We start from the raw sequence: 11186 nt of genomic DNA on the forward strand, positions 1-11186 counted from the left end.
GAACCTGTAGCGGTAACTGCAGATGTCCAGCAGATGTTCTACTGCTTCATTGTACAGGAAGATCATCGTGATTTTCTACGATTTTTGTGGTTCAAAGACAACAACCCAAACAAACACATCACCGAGTACCGCATGAAAGTGCACGTTTTTGGCAACTCTCCTTCCCCTGCAGTAGCCATATACGGCTTGAGAAGAGCAGCCTTGCATGGAGTAGAGGAACGGGACAGTGAAGCTACACACTTCGTCATGAGAAATTTCTATGTGGATGATGGGCTTTCATCATTCCCCACTGACGAAAAGGCCATCGCTGTACTGAAAAACACAAAAGAGATGTTAGCAGAGTCAAGCATCAAGTTACACAAAATAGCCTCTAACAGTCGTATTGTGATGGATGCCTTTCCCCCTGAGGAGCGTGCCAAGGACTTGGTGGATCTAGAGCTAACTGTTGACCCCTTGCCACTGCAGCGGAGTTTGGGACTCTCCTGGAACTTGCAGTCAGATACGTTCACGTTCCGTGTATCTAGAGAGAAGAAGCCATTTACTAGGAGGGGAATCCTGTCTACAGTCAATGGACTTTATGACCCCCTGGGGTTTGTAGCACCTGTCACAATCAAAGGAAAGGCCTTAGTCAGGGAGTTGTCTGCCGAGCAAGCTGAATGGGACGCTCCTCTGCCAGTGCCGAAAGAGGAACAGTGGAGAATGTGGACAGACTCACTCTGTGAGCTTGAGCAGCTTCAGATTGACAGACCCTATGTGCCAGTTTCCTTGTGCTCCACAAAACACAGAGAACTCTGCATCTTCTCCGACGCCTCCACTATGGCCATATCAGCAGTGGCCTATCTCAAAGCAACAGATAAAAATGGACACACTCACATTGGATTCCTCATGGGCAAGGCAAAGCTGGCTCCTCATCCTCCGCACACTGTTCCACGGCTCGAGCTTTGTGCTGCTGTCTTGGCTGTTGAATTGGCAGACTTAATTACTGAAGAACTCGATGTAGACATCCACAAAGTCACATTCTACACAGACAGCCGGATTGTGTTGGGCTACATAAACAATACAAGTAGAAGATTCTATGTATATGTCGCCAACAGAGTCACACGCATTAGAAAGTCTTCAAGCCCGGAACAATGGCACTTTGTCAGCACAGAACACAACCCAGCAGACCATGGGACTCGCTCAGTGCCAGCAGCCATGTTGAAAGACACCAACTGGTTCAAAGGTCCAGCCTTCTTAGCCAAAGACACCTCACCGCCAGAGGAGTTTGAGCTCATTGACCCTGAAGCAGACGCAGACGTACGCCCACAGATCCAAGCTTTCATAACCAAGACCTACGAAGGAGAGCTGGGATCAAACCGATTTGAACGCTTCTCCAGCTGGAAGTCACTTATTCGAGCCGTTACCAAGCTCATACACAAGGCCAGGTCTTGTGCAAAGGGTTCAATCAGCAATACAAATGAGAAGACACAAGCAAAACTAATAGTCATCAGAAACGCTCAACACGATACATTTGCTGAGGAGATGAAATGCCTTTCCAGAAGTGAAGTCGTTCCAAAGTCGAGCCCTCTGAGGAAACTGAATCCAATTGTGGATAAAGACGGTCTGCTGAGAGTTGGAGGACGCATTCCTTTGGCTGACATACCCTGGGAAGAGAAACATCCAATCATTGTTCCCAGAAAACACCACGTAGCAACCTTATTGGTGAGGCATTACCATGCAAAGGTCGCTCATCAGGGAAGGCATCTGACAGAGGGTGCTGTTCGCTCTGCTGGACTGTGGCTGATTGGAGGCAAGAGACTGGTGTCAAGCATCATACATAGATGTGTGACCTGTAATAAGCTGAGAGGAAGAATGGAAGAACAAAAAATGTCAAGCCTACCTTTTGAACGACTCGAACCAGGTCCTCCGTTCACAAATGTTGGTGTCGATGTGTTCGGCCCATGGACCAAAAGCTCAAGACGAACTCGCGGCGGCATTGCAGAGAACAAACGCTGGGCAGTCATCTTTACTTGCATGGTAACAAGAGCTGTGCATATCGAAGTGCTCGAGTCTCTGTCCTCCTCAAGCTTTGTTAATGCACTAAGGAGATTCACAGCTGTCCGTGGTCCTGTTCGCCTGTTTCGTTCTGACCAGGGAACGAACTTCATTGGGGCATGCAAGGAACTTCAGATCAAACCTGATGATCATGAACTTAAAACTTACCTTCACAACCAAAGCTGCACCTGGACCTTTAATCCTCCCCACTCCTCACATATGGGTGGAGTGTGGGAGCGTATGATAGGTATTGCCCGCAGAATACTGGATGCACTGCTGTTACAGACAAACACTGCCCACCTGTCTCATGAAGTTTTGGTCACACTCATGGCTGAAGTCATGGCCATTATGAATGCTAGACCCCTTGTTCCTGTGTCATCCGACCCAGACATGCCCACAGTGCTCACACCTGCCATGCTGCTTACACAGAAAGTCGACCCAGTGCTGCCACCAGCAGGAGAGTATGACCTTAAAGACCTATACAGCAAGCAGTGGAAACAAGTACAGGCGTTGGCCGACTCATTCTGGAAACGCTGGCGTCAAGAATACCTGGTGTTACTCCAACCAAGGAGAAAGTGGCACGTGGACAAGCCAAACCTGAGCAAAGGAGATGTTGTGCTGCTCAAGGATGCTCAGGTCAAGCGGAATGAATGGCCTGTCGGAGTGGTGGTAAACGCCATTCCCAGCAAAGACTCTAAAGTTCGCAAAGTGGATGTTAGGGTGGGCAGACAGGGTACTCAGAGGGTGTATTCTAGACCAGTATCAGAAGTTGTTTTACTTGTAAAAAGGGAATAGTGTTATAATACATTATAACAAGCGGGGAGTGTTATGTTCTGTTGTTTATCTGGGCAAAATAGAGACCTCTTGTGGCGACTTCTAGCATAGCGTGCTGTTTACATTTACTAGTAGTCTCGCGTCAGTTCGCGTCAGTTCACATTCTACTAGTAGTCTCGCGTCAGTTCGCGTCAGTTCACATTCTACTAGTAGTCTCGCGTCAGTTCAATGTCTCTCGGTGAATTAAGCAGTCTCATATTTTTCTCTTTGGAATTAATTCGGCCAGAAAACACGTTTGCCTGTAAGTACGAAGTCATACAGTTATATCATCATCTAGCACTAAGAGTACTAGTAATGAGATCCTTTGTTTATGAAGTTGAGTTCGTTCTAAATGTGTATTTTGATCGCATATGCTAAACGTTAGCCTCGTAATGTAATTTCCTATAGAAGTTAGCATTAAGCTAGCGCATTTATTTTTATACTTTCAACAGATTAAATGTCAATATTGTTCCTGAACAACTTATGTATTTGAATTGAATACTGAAATGTATTGTTCTTTGCAGTTTTACAGTGCTTCCTGAGTAAAGTTTGGAAAGGAAACAAGCTTCATTCTTTGTCTTGGGGAAACTGTTAGCTATCTGCCGAGCTGATGTTACAGGCTATGTCACGTCATACACACACAGAAGCGGGGGCAGAACACAGGTGTTTGTTCCTCTTCATGAAGAGTTTAGCTCCAACACCTGTCTGGAAGTGTTCATTGATCCTAATGACCTTGATTAGCTTGATTAGCTGCCTCAGGTGTGTTTAATTAGGGCTGGAGATAAAATCGGACATCCCTGCCATAGTGCTTTCTTTTGATATTGAAGCAATAGATTTTAGAAAAATAAATTAAATTAACAGAATTTAACAGAATTTTTTTTTTTAAAGTGAATCACATTGTGTTTAGTATATTAACATTCTTGAATGTGGCAACTGAATTGACTCGTTCTTGAGTAACATCATGCTTTGAGTAACAACCCAAAGGAAAAGAGGCAGTAGTCTGATGCAAGACAGATTTTTATAAAAACCTGAAGCGTTGGACCACCTGTAGTTATGACATCAGACTTCTGAAGCCAATTTTATTTTTAAAGGTGGAAATGTTTTTGTCCTATTTCTTCCCCTTTCTTCTTTAAAGAATGATCTTTTAATATATTTTTTATCATTGATTGATTGAATAAAATAAATTGACTCAACTGCTGGAAAGGTGTCATTTATATTTTAAAAGGTTTTTGCCAAATTTTGAAATGGTCAGGAATTTGATGACGCACCATTGAAGTGTTGAAATATTATTGTTGTTTCAACATTAACTTTGTACATCAGATGGCAACATTGGTTGACATTCCTTTTCAGTTGTATTTTCAGTGTTTCAACAATGTATTTAGAATCAACATCATAGTGTAACGTTGATTCAACAATATTACCAAAGATTATTTAATTCAGCATTGGTGATGTAGATTCAACATCATAGTGTAATGTTGATTCAACAATATTTTTGTATTTATATTTTTAGTTTTATATCTATGTCAAACCTGTAGGGAGTTGCGTATGGATAGATATTTATTTTAAAGACGCTTCTCAAACAGGACAAAATAAAGTTCTTCACATTCTTTCCATTCATTGTGACCACAGCAACAATCTTTCCTGGACTAACCCTCAATGAGACTGGTGAACAACCACAGATTTTGTCAGGCATCTCCACAGCTACAAGCCGGACTGAAAAAGATACTTGAATTATGTTAATTTGTTTTGACTGAGAAATATAAGATTGTAATAGATCAATGGCAATGAAGCATATTGCTGAAAAAGTACTCAAAAATCTGACTGACACAGAGTATCCACATACATTCAAGATAAAACAATAAGAGACAAAAAGGCATCATTTAAATAGTAAAGCTTATGAGCTTGACTATTCTGAGAATGAGATATATGTTGTACAAACACAAACCAGAACTTACCGCAATGGGAAAGAGCCGTAGACCACAAAAGTTGTTGGAGGCAATGGCTGGAAGAATCCAGCAGTCATGGCATCTCTGTTGTGGAGGACATGTCTGGTGTGCATGCTGACGTCACAATCAGCAAAGAGGAAGGGACGTGGTCGACAGTCACAACACCGGACAGCAGCCGGTTGGCAGATGTGTGTCGCCACATTTTCTTGTGCCGCAGCCGTGTTCACCAGGCGGGGTCTCTCTGCCCTCCACCTCTCCGAAAAGAGACTTTGTCGTTTGCTCCAGTTCGAGGAAGCCAGAAGAGGATCTCTTGGGGTTTCAAGAGGTGATGCCTCATCACCTGAGGATTTGCTTAGTGAGTGCTGGAGATCTTGTAGACAACACTCTGCAAATGGTATGGAATATTCAAAAACAATAATTTCCTTCCATGTATATATAGATATATATATATATATTTTTTTTTTTTTTTTTTTTTTTTTTTACAATATTAAAGTGTTCTCCATTTGTGTGTGAAAGGATCAGTATTCTAGCAAATTTTAAAATAGAAACATTTATTTACATTCTAACCCACTGTCAGATATTTATATATACAAGGGCTAATGGAAACACAATGAAGTATACACCAACAGTCTCTGGAATAAAGGCCACCTCACAGTTAGTGTCAGGAGCAATGAAGGGAGGATCAGTCTTCCGAATGTGATCAGCTGTAGAGGATAAAAACAACACTAATCAACATTTCTAACTTGTCCCAAGGCCTGGTTGCCAGCCTAAAATGGTGCAAGCTCACTGTTTAACATATAGCTAGAGAGAAATACTAGTACACTTTTATTTCCCAAACCCTAATGGGGGCTGTTGTTTATCTGCATATAAGGTGTCATACAGATGATGACAGCAAATAGGAATGCTTATATATTGAAAAATTGTGATGAGCCACAATGTAGTAGTTATGAATTAATTTGTATTGTTAATTATAGATTTATTTGGGTGTTAATTATATAATTTTGCGTGGATTTTAGGCTGTAAAACAAACCAATCTGGCAACACTGTTCTTCATCTGAACATTTCTAATGTAGTTGGATAATAGTTGTGGGCTAATGTAATACTGGAAGTCTTACATTCCCCTATGATATACCTTAGCCTACATGATTATATGCGACAAAAATTAACTTGAATTCAATTAGCTAACTTTGCTAGCCTGCACATTTGGTGCAGCAAGCTACATTTTTATAATGTCTTCTATCATTTACCGTCATGCGAAATTGCCACCTTACACATCTAAAGGTTCTAAACAACTTCTTGTCCTGATTCAACAGTTTTTGATGTGTAAATTTAAGAATAGTATCCATCTCTATTAATTAACTCTTCTACTTACCGAGTGGAAAATCGCAATGGACCTTCGGATCGCCCCATACAGTGACGTCAGCGTTATTAATTTAGAGGATTTAATCAATAAAAAAAAAAAGATTTATTTGAACACAATCGTAGCATATTATATATATTTATTAACATCAACAAACCTCCGCTAAAAATACGTTATCCATAATGCTCTAGTTCAGGGGTGGGCAAACTACGGCCCGCGGGCCACATGCCCGTTATGGGCCTTTCACACAGGACGCGGTATGCGCGGCGCTGCGCTATAAAATCCATTCATTTCAATGGCCTGCGCCGCGCAAGGACGTTTTGTTGCTGCGTCGACCAAAGCGCAAGCGCAGCGGTGCGCATCATTGGCGTGCTCGCGCGCACGCCGCGGTCAAAGTTCAAAATAGTTCAACTTTTGCCGCTGCGCTCTGTGACGATTACCAGCGCGGCCAATAGAATCGGGGGATCCAAACAAGCACGGAAATCAAAATGGATGAACGGTTAGTATAGTGTGTATATATATAATTTGTTTTTTAGTTTCAGGTTTAATGTTTGAATAAATGTTTTATTCTAAAAAAGAGCTGACTTCATGATTCTTGTTTTGATTCAGATATTAAAGTATATAAAATCGCGTTGTATCTAGGGCAACGCTGAACCCAGCGGCAAGCGCCGCGCATACCGCGTCCTGTGTGAAAGGCCCATTAGGCTTTTTAATCCGGCCCGTCGAGTGTTTAAAAAATTGTCATAAGATCGCATTCATTTGGCCTTTTTCTTGCAATACTTTGCGTTATATACATATATATTGCATTGCATATATTTGACAATCGGAATATCAGATATCTCATGCCATAGCTAACAAATGTAAAAAAGGAAAAATGACATAAAAGCAGATCATAATTCATTCAGCGCTGTTGTGGCTGCGGTGTGTCACGTAACAAGTAATGACGCGTCACCATGGAAACCAAACAGACAGCGCATAGACTTGTTGCGGGTTGCACGTTAATGTTTTTTCCTTTTTTGGAAACTCACAGAGAAAAAAATGTTTGGTAACCGCTTGCACACCTGTTTAGTTTTTCCTTTGTATGCTATTTAGTTTCTTTGCTCCTCTGGATTTGTGGATGTATCCTGACTGATTCCGTTTACCGACCTTTATCGCCCGGCTTTCGACTAACGTTACGCTCCCCTGTCTGCCATGTACAGAACCCGGTTTTGTTCATTAAATTTGTTCTGATCTGCCTTTGCTTTTTATGTTTTATTTTATTATTCTTAAAATAAATTTGTATATTCATTTATTTCGGTTTTTTCCCCACAAATGTATGACTTTTGGAAGTGCAAATTGATTGCCATATGCAGTTTTAATAAAGTTGAATTAATGTAACCTTCTGTCATTTTTACTTTTCTAAGTGTACACTTGCAGGTGTTTTGTTTCTAATTCACTGTTAGGCCCATTAAATAATAATAAGGATAAACAATATTTTAAAAGTAGGCCTATAGGCAATAATTATCTAACATCTGACTAATTAAAAATTAACCTCAAAACATAACATGCTAAATGGGGGATATCCAACAGTATTGTCATAATGTCTCTCTCAGTTGTTGAATTTCGGGCAGACGTTGCCACAACATAAATGTGTTTGCTCAGCCCGATCTCATGAAGCGAATACCACGAATTGTATTTGTAGTGCTTATGATACGCAGTTTTCGCGTGCATATGATACGCACTTTATGGCGTGTAATAGGCACGCACTCCGCACCCCTAATCCTGACCAAAGGGTTTACAGTGCGTAGCATGCATGCAAAAAAAAACATTTTTGGCGTATAAATGGCACGAGAAATAAAATTTGTGGTATAGATACGCACTTTCATGAGATTTGTTTCAAAATCTGCTGGGCCGGCCCTCTGTCAAATTTTGAAACCCAGTGTGGCCCTTGAGCCAAAAAGTTTGCCCACCCCTGCTCTAGTTAAAGCAGTGTAGCCTACCTATGTATGTACCAGTACCATGACAAAACGCTTAAACTGCTTACTTACTTGCACGCGCCGTGGAGCGTTGTTAAACTCACCGCTGAATGCCACTTTACCTGCAGTTGAGCGTTGTTAAACTCACCGCTGAATGCGGTTGCCTATGAACGCGCAGAGGGCACTTTGATATCAGATTGCGAGGGGTTTTAAACATCAAAAACCAGTTGGAGGGCCAGATAAATATCATCTGGGGGCCGCCATTTGACTAGCCCTGGCATAGATCATTTATTATAGTCTATTCCTTTTTATTTTTATTTATTGTAGCCTCGACCCATACACAGCAGACGGGCTGCGGTGTGCTTACCCAAGACGTCAAATTTCAACGCTGCAGGCTCCGGTTCAGAGTTCTATAGAAGTCAATCGGACTACCCTGCACGTTGAAAAATGACGCCAAAGGTATACCCAGAGCGTTGAAAAGTGACGCCAAAGGTATACCCAGAGCGTTGAAAAATGACGCCAAAGGTATACCAGAGCGTTGAAAAGTGACGCCAAGGGGTCCTGGCCAAGCGTCCATATGTGACGAGTCCAACTGCGTCCTGTAAAACGCCTGTGGGTTGCATTGATGGTTGAAAGCCATAAGCGTCTCTCACACACGATAAAGGGTGTGTGTGTTGAATTCGGCCAATATACTCCTGCGGGCAATTAAGGGATGATGGAACCTATATTGTCGTGTTTTTAGTGAGGATACCTAGCACACATTCACGTTTAAATTGAGTAGGGTAGACAACCACTGGCTAATTTAAAACTAAACGAAGTTGTAGCCTACGCACGCTACTGTTGCTGAAAGCGTCAGATATCACGCACTTGGATTGGCTAGCAAAGTCCAACATGCGTCCTGTAAAACGCGGGTGGGTTGCATTGGAGTCTCCAATTTGGAGGTGGTTAAGCCGAGCGTCTCTCACAGACGATAATGGTGTTGAAAATGGCAAATAGACTCCTCTTGAAAGATAAATAATGGAAAACAATGACCTCCTATGTTAGGTGTAGGCAATCCTAATCATATCATAGAGCAAACATAAGTCGTTGCTGAAAACGTCTTTAGTCTGTGCCAGGCACGGCGTCATGGGTGGGCCTGACGGGCCTGGGCCCACCCACTTTTCAACAGGCCCACCCAAAAAAAAAACGTAATATATTCCAATTTTGTCAAGAATTATAAGAAATCGTCAATAAGCTCATAATTTGTACTAAAATAGTCTAAATGTTTAGTTTTAAAAACAATTTAAAAAAGCTGGCTATGTCTATTTGGATGTTTCTGCGCAAGTTCAGCAGACAGTTCGGGTTTGTTCCGATCAGAGCTCGTGAGTGGAGAGCGCATTTCTGAATATTCCGCTCCGCTCACTCATTCCGTATAGCGTCGCTCGCTCAACCCAGAATGGCCTGCTGGTTCGAAAATATATAAGGGCTGCCTCCGACTAATTTTTTTTTTTCTAGTCGACTAGTAGTTGTTAATTTAAGCCATTCGTGGACAAATCGCCCCTTTATATTAATTTAATTACTTAGGCTATCCTACAGGATAATAAGCGTTATGACCGCACGCATAAAGCTTGCCACAAAGAACCGGTTAAAGTAATTATGAATGTGTCTAAATTAGCAAGGAGACATTTAATTGTTTAGTAATAAACTGGTGTTTTCTGTGTCGCTACAAAGATGAAGTTGACAATGCGGACTCTCCATGAACGCCAGAGAGAAATGCACATTTCATATGGATTAGGCTATACATAATCAGAGAGTAGCCTATTTATTTTGGTTTGAATATTTTCGTTTAAAAGTAGACATTTCAAGCTTTCTGTAATAGATAACCCATATTTCTCAAATCTGTGAGGCACAAGCTGAGTTTCGGCGCCCTCCAGTTCACGTGCAATGCAAGTGATCGTGCCGGCGCCTTATTACATTGTCTGCTGTATATGCTTCTTATTTATTAAATACGGAAAATTGATTGATAAAACATTGATCAAAATTAAGATACAATTTATACAAAACGAAAATCTTTTAAAAAGAGTTTTCTATAAAACAAAACTTAATGAAGTCGTCAAAATCTTTTTTTTACCAAAAACAGCGCTGTTGCTGAGGGCGCCAGCGCCTCTGCCTCACGAGTGGATGATAGCCCTGAAGACGCCTAGCAATGATATACCTTTAGTGGTAGTATACCTTTAGTTAAGTTATACCTTAATAGTCTTCCTAGCGCGCTATGAGACAATGTTATCGGAAAATGCAGCCCAGTATGATGCGTATGATGCGTAATGGAGATTCCAAAGCGCTCTTCTTTGGTCAGAACCATGGAGAGCGATCGCGGATAGGTCTGTCCTATGCACCGAAACTTTTAACAATGCAACAAAATATTTAAAGAGCATCAAGCTATTAAAATCTATATTATGTATACGCACAGATAATATAACAGTAGGCTATATTAGTCAATATTTTTGCAGTATATATATCCAAGCAGTGATTGGATAACGTTTTTTTATTTTTTTTATTTAACGTTTTTAATTTAAGGCCCACCCACAATTGGTCTGGCCCATCCAAAACTGGAATCCTGGCGCCGTGCCTGGTCTGTGCAGTCGGTCAATGTTGAGGTGAATTGATGACTGGCGAAGCCCTGAGCGTGTAATAACATCGCGGACGGTTTTACATTGAAGTTGGTTGAAAGCCATGTGCGTGTCATCTATACGCAAAAGGGTGTAGGTAGGCTATATGCGTGGGCAGGAAACGCCGAAGGACTTGACAAAACGGCCTTATATGACGCCCTGAGATGAGAACGGGTTGGCTCTGCATGCAAGCACTGACAGATGCAAGACATCCTGGGCTATGTTTGTAGTGTAACATTCTTGCTCATGTTCATGTCTCCTGCACTTCAAGAAATCTCTTAATGACGTTAGAACTTTAGTCAGGAAATTACTAATAAACTTTACTAAAGCAAGATGCATTTTTTAAGAATGTAGGAAAATAGATGCTTTATTCAAACAGTTAATAACTTTTTAATGTATCTAATTACAGTGAGTAACAATACAAATCATA

At 41.3% G+C, this 11186-nt stretch overlaps 1 long non-coding RNA gene across 1 annotated transcript; it reads right to left on the reverse strand.

The window, feature by feature from the left end:
* Window positions 1-4977: 4977 nt before the first annotated feature.
* LOC307168292 lies at window positions 4978-6230 on the reverse strand. The gene is made up of 3 exons (XR_013822919.1): window positions 6166-6230; window positions 5417-5497; window positions 4978-5178 (listed from the first exon to the last, which is right to left on the reverse strand). It is a non-coding gene; the product is annotated as an uncharacterized lncRNA (long non-coding RNA).
* Window positions 6231-11186: the final 4956 nt, after the last annotated feature.

This window comes from Squalius cephalus (genome assembly GCF_949319135.1).
Source record: "Squalius cephalus genome assembly, chromosome: 12".
Classification (NCBI taxonomy): Eukaryota; Metazoa; Chordata; class Actinopteri; order Cypriniformes; family Leuciscidae; genus Squalius; species Squalius cephalus.